The following is a 6,359-nucleotide window of genomic DNA, read 5'->3' on the forward strand; positions in this document are numbered from 1 at the left end:
ACTGGGAGGAAGGAACGAAAACGGTGAGAGATTTGCAAACCTATGTGCCTTCAATAAACTGGTCATAGGTGGCACCATATTCCCACACAAAAACATACACAAAGCCACTTGGATTTCACCGGATCACACTACACAAAATCAAATCGACCATGTCTGCATCAACAAAAAGTTCAGGAGGACGATGGAGGATGTGAGAACCAGAAGAGGAGCTGATATAGCATCCGATCACCATTTGCTGATCGCCAAGATGAAACTAAAACTCAAGAAGCACTGGACAATGGCGCGGACAACATCACAAAAGTTTAACACGGCCTTTCTTCGAGATGCTGACAAACTCAACGGATTTAACATAGCCCTCAGCAACAGGTTCGAGGCCTTTCATGACCTACTCAATGGAGAGGGAACCACCATAGAGAGCAGCTGGAAAGGTATCAAGGAGGCAATCGTTTCAACATGTCAGGAGGTTCTGGGCCAAAAGAAGCACCATCACAAGGAATGGATCACTGTTGGTACACTGGATAAAATTGAAGCAAGGAGGAACAAGAAGGTAGCAATCAATATCAGCCGAACAAGAGCAGAAAAAGCCAAGGCAAAAGCCGAATACACAGAGGCAAACAAGCAAGTGAAGAGGAGCATCAGGACCGACAAACGTAAATATGTGGAAGATTTAGCGATGACAGCGGAAAAGGCTGCAAGAGAGGGAAACATGAGACAACTGTATGATACAACAAAGAAACTTGCTGGAAATTACCGTCAACCAGAAAGACCAGTGAAAAACAAGGAAGGCAAAGTAATCAACGATATTGAAGAACAACGAAACAGGTGGGTAGAACACTTCAAGGAACTCTTGAATCGACCAGCTCCACTGAACCCACCCAACATCGAAGCAGCACCCACAGACCTCCCAATCGATATTGGCCCACCAACAATTGAAGAGATCAGCATGGCCATTAGACAAATCAAGAGTGGCAAAGCAGCGGGACCAGACAACATCCCGGCAGAGGCACTGAAAGCAAATGTAACAGCAACTGCCAAGATACTCCACATTCTCTTCAGTAAGATTTGGGACGAAGAACATGTACCAACAGACTGGAAAGAAGGACTTCTCATCAAGATACCAAAGAAAGGCGATCTGAGCAAGTGCGACAACTACAGGGGCATCACTCTTCTCTCAATACCAGGAAAAGTCTTCAACAGAGTATTGTTAAACAGGATGAAGGATTCCGTGGACGCTCAACTTCGAGATCAACAAGCTGGATTTCGTAAGGATAGATCGTGCACAGATCAAATCGCAACTCTACGTATCATTGTGGAACAATCAATCGAATGGAATTCATCACTGTACATCAACTTCATCGACTACGAGAAGGCATTTGATAGCGTGGACAGGACGACACTATGGAAGCTTCTTCGACACTACGGCGTGCCTGAGAAGATAGTCAACATCATACGGAACTCCTATGATGGACTAAACTGCCAAATCGTCCACGGAGGACAACTCACCGACTCGTTCGAGGTAAAGACCGGTGTTAGGCAAGGTTGCCTACTCTCACCCTTTCTCTTTCTCCTGGTGATCGACTGGATTATGAAGACGTCAACATCTGGAGGAATGCACGGGATACAGTGGACAGGCAGGATGCAGCTTGACGATTTAGACTTCGCGGATGATCTGGCTCTTCTATCACAAACGCAACAACAAATGCAGGGGAAAACGACCAGTGTAGCAGAAGCCTCAGCAGCAGTAGGTCTCAATATAAACAAAGGGAAAAGCAAGACTCTCCGATACAATACAATATGCACCAATCCAATTACACTTGACGGAGAAGCTTTGGAGGATATGGAAATCTTTACATATCTGGGCAGCATCATTGATGAACACGGTGGATCAGATGCAGATGTGAGGGCGCGGATCGGCAAAGCAAGAGCAGCATACCTACAGCTGAAAAACATCTGGAGCTCAAAACAATTGTCAACCAACACCAAGGTTAGAATTTTCAATACAAATGTCAAGACAGTTCTTCTGTATGGGGCAGAGACGTGGAGAACTACGAAAGCCATTATCCAGAAGATACAAGTGTTTATTAACAGCTGTCTACACAAGATACTTCGGATCCGATGGCCAGACACTATCAGCAACAAGTTACTGTGGGAGACAACAAACCAGATTCCAGCGGAGGAAGAAATCAGGAAGAAGCGCTGGAAGTGGATTGGGCACACTTTGAGGAAATCACCCAATTGTGTCACAAGACAAGCCCTCACATGGAATCCTGAAGGTCGAAGGAGAAGAGGAAGACCAAAGAACACATTACGCCGAGAAATAGAGACAGACATGAGAAGAATGAACAAGAACTGGAAAGAACTAGAAAAGAAGGCCCAGGACAGAGTGGGTTGGAGAAAGCTGGTCGGCGGCCTATGCTCCATTGGGAGTAACAGGCGTAAGTAAAATGGTAAGTAAAGTAAGTAATCAAAAACGACTAATTGTATGGTATAGTGAAAATATGTTTCTGCAGTTTATTTAAAGTGATTTAAACACATTCTCTATGAATTTTCATCTACGTTTAAATGAATAGTACCCTAATAGTTAGGAGTAGAGAATGTTCTATGGAGGATTTCGGACAAGACTGTCACATGATACGTTGAAATTATTTTTATTTTCAGTTGCTAAAATGTTTATGAATATTATTTCCGAGGGGGTTTTGTGGAGATTTCAGTATTTTTCAAAGTTGAAATCATGAGTCAATTGAAGCTAGACCGCCATAGAAAACCTGGAAGTACTGGACGGCCGTTTCGTCCTACTATGGAACTCCTTAGCAGTGCGCATCCACGATCCCACCAAGCGAGCGAGATTTTTGATAATTCGAAAACATTTAAGTTAGTGTTATGCCAATCGATTTTATTAAAGAAGTATCAAAGAAGACATAATCATTGATTTAACGTACAACCGGATATAGTGATATTATCTTGCAGACAGATTGTGAAAAAATTATTCTAGTCTCAGAAGTTTCACACACACAAGAGATCTAGAATGAGAAATTTTCACTTTCGATAAAGAATTACAAATGCTTACATACACATTGATATTCACAGTTTCTTAATGGTAAACATAACAAAATAATAATTGTCTTTCTTTCCTTTAGTACAGTATTAAATATAGAATAATTGAATCAGAATCAGTTTTACCTTATATCAGGTCAAAATAATATCAATCTTGTATATATTGATCAAACAGCGACTATCAACCAATACACAAGATAGAACAACATTATCCGTTGAATATATACAATCTATACAAACAATAGACTAGTAAATTCAAATGTATCTATCTGTCAGAAGAAGTAGCATAACATTGACCAGTAAATTATAACCACCAATGGATGGATATAAACATAAATATTCAATATTGTTTGATGATAACAAAAATGATTAAATAATTCATATAATTGTCAAGTATTGACTATTTTGTTTGTTTTCTTTTTTACATTCAACTTTCTGTCCTAAATCAATCAATATTTATGATTTTAATTTAAGACGAGTTAGTGAATGTTACTTGTTGGCTTAAGTTACTATGAAATTTCAACACTTGTTCCCAGTTGATTGATAGTTGCTACAATCTTTAGTATCGAAAAAAATTTAATAACAAATATCAATAGATAAATTCATTTGGTATTATCAGAAGAGGTTTTTGTGGAGATTTAGTATTTTCATAGTTAAAAGCGTGAGTCATTTGAAGCTACACCACCATGGAAAACCTCGAAGCACTGGATGGCCGTGTCGTCCTATTATTGGACTCCTCAGCAGTGCGCATCCCCGACCTTGCCTCGCCAGATTCCTGGGTTCGAATCTCGCGCACTGCTGAGGAGTCCCACAATAGGACGAAACGACCGTCCATTGCTTCCAGGTTTTCCCTGGTGGTCTAGCTTCACTTGGTATTGTTTGGTTAAATATTCCTATTGATATTTAGGACTGCAATTGATCAGTCTGTTGTTGGCATATATGGATACTGTGCGTATTGCCTGGGTATAGCCTTAATTCACGAGCATTATAAGCAAAGATGCAGGTGCATCCAGTCGACGAGCCCCAAATAGGACGAAACGTGCGTCCTGGTTTCCACTGCTAGCCACTATCGATCTTTGCTTATAACTACCAATAGATGTTGTAAAAATGAAATAAATTATCAGCTAACAGTCTAATCAGAAAAAACTTTGAAGAAAGAAATAAGAAAAAGAAATAGTAGTCATACCATTTCATTACAAAATAGAATTCATTTGCAGAATTTCTATTTCAGATTCCAATAAATGACTGTTTCAACTAATCTGTTTCAAAGAATCTAATGTGAGTAAACGTAAAACAATTTGGTGCAATAAAATATTATCTGATCTAATAAGTTTGAAGTGTATTACAAAATGTGTGTCAATTCATTTGACATACTGTTAATAATTATACATAAATGATCATTAGTTTTCAATATTAGTAGACATTTTGAACGTCTAAGATGCTTCAGTTTTGAATAAAATTTACATGGACATGAGTGTATTATGATTAATGATTAAAGTGATACATGATAATGTCAAAGCGATACCGGTAGGACTGTAATTTGTGGATGACCTCTGAGCGACGCTAAAGTGACCTTGAGAGTGTCCACCTAATAACTAGAACCAAATTAGGGTTATAAACTAGTGTGAGGAATTAGAATTATGATTTACAGTCGATGGTTAAGGTTAGGAATTAGACTTAGGAATTTCATCACTAACTGACATCAGCTATAATGCCAAAATTCTATTTAGCCAAATGGATGAATGAATTTCGAGTCAAAATCCAAGACCTATTATCTTTTGCCTGATTAGTTCGTCCATAAATTATAGTCTCGCAGCAATACCATTATAATTAGGTTACATATTTCAAAGAAATGATAGACTGTGTAACAAGCTTGCTGAAACAAATAATAACTGTGTGGTGATTCCAATGATAATCACTTGGTTTCAAGAAAAGTCATATTAAATATTTTGTCCATTATTGTATATTTTATACTTAACCATTACATAAAGTTCCAACATCTAAATAAGGCTAAATACTTTAAAATGTAATACATAAGCAGCAAGTGATATATAACAGTTAATAACTTGGAGTTGTTGGAATAATGTAAGATCTTCAACTCTGTTTTTACACATTTTTAAATATTCGTAATTGTGACTGATTCATTCCCAGCTTTCTGAATTTCTATTTTTCTATAAAGTTTATCTTTACCCTGAAAATGTTATTAAACAACTTTTGAACGAATGAAAATATTTAGAGGGATGTCAGACAATAACAAGGAATACCTAACCAACTCATACATTTAAGCTTACATTATTAAAGTCTGTGGAGTCAGTTTAAAAAAAAACTATAATTAAATATCTGATTTCAAGATATGTTGTTATTTAATACTTACTGGTCTAATCTTTGCCAAAAAACGCAACTTACCAAATAAATGTTAACTTCATATCTGCCTTCCATAACTTAAAGTGATGATTGCCGACATTGTCGAATTGAATTTAAGTAGCTTACATCATGTCTCAAAATTATATCGTGACATAAAATAATTCATTTTTCAGCATAAAAACGGTTTAACCACTTACCAGTTAACATCTAGTAACTTGTTAAGCATGGAAATGATAATGAAACACTTAAATTTCAATAGTTGAGATCATGAATCAATTGAAGCTAGATCATCATGGAAAACCTGGAAGCACTGGACGACCCTATCGTTCTATTATGGGACTTCTCAACTATTAAATTACTTGTAAAATTTATTGAGTTAAAACGTGTAATAAATAAATTATGATCTTAGTCCTTACTTGTTATATCTCAGCGAGCCAATAGTAGCGCAATGTTTGACAGAATCTAAGATATGATATTTTAACTAAAACAACCAGTCTAAACTACAGATCAGTGAAGGATGTTCTATTGCTGAGAATCATGTGAAATATTGACTATGAAGTAAAGAAAGGCATTCTCGAAGATATAACTTGTCTTAAGAATAAATGGTATAATCTATTGTTGATACTAGGAAGTAAATGAAGTAACCTTAGTAACTTTGGTCACAATAAAAAAAAGATATTTCTTATAGTCTGAAAACTTGTTAGGGAGGTCTTTAGGGGTCATGTTTCATATAATTTGTTATAAGCATCGACTGATTAGTCAAATGATAAATGAGATACTGGCCTAGTGATGATAAAAAATGATGGAATATATCATAGTCTAATTACCAGAGTATTTTATATTCTCTGAAAATGACTAAATAGGGATTCAGAGTTAAGGAGCATTTTATGTGTGTAAATACATTGAATGCAATGAATAATTTACTAATGAAAATAGTATAT

This window comes from Schistosoma mansoni (genome assembly GCF_000237925.1).
Source record: "Schistosoma mansoni, WGS project CABG00000000 data, chromosome 2 unplaced supercontig 0171, strain Puerto Rico, whole genome shotgun sequence".
In the NCBI taxonomy this organism is placed as follows: domain Eukaryota; kingdom Metazoa; phylum Platyhelminthes; class Trematoda; order Strigeidida; family Schistosomatidae; genus Schistosoma; species Schistosoma mansoni.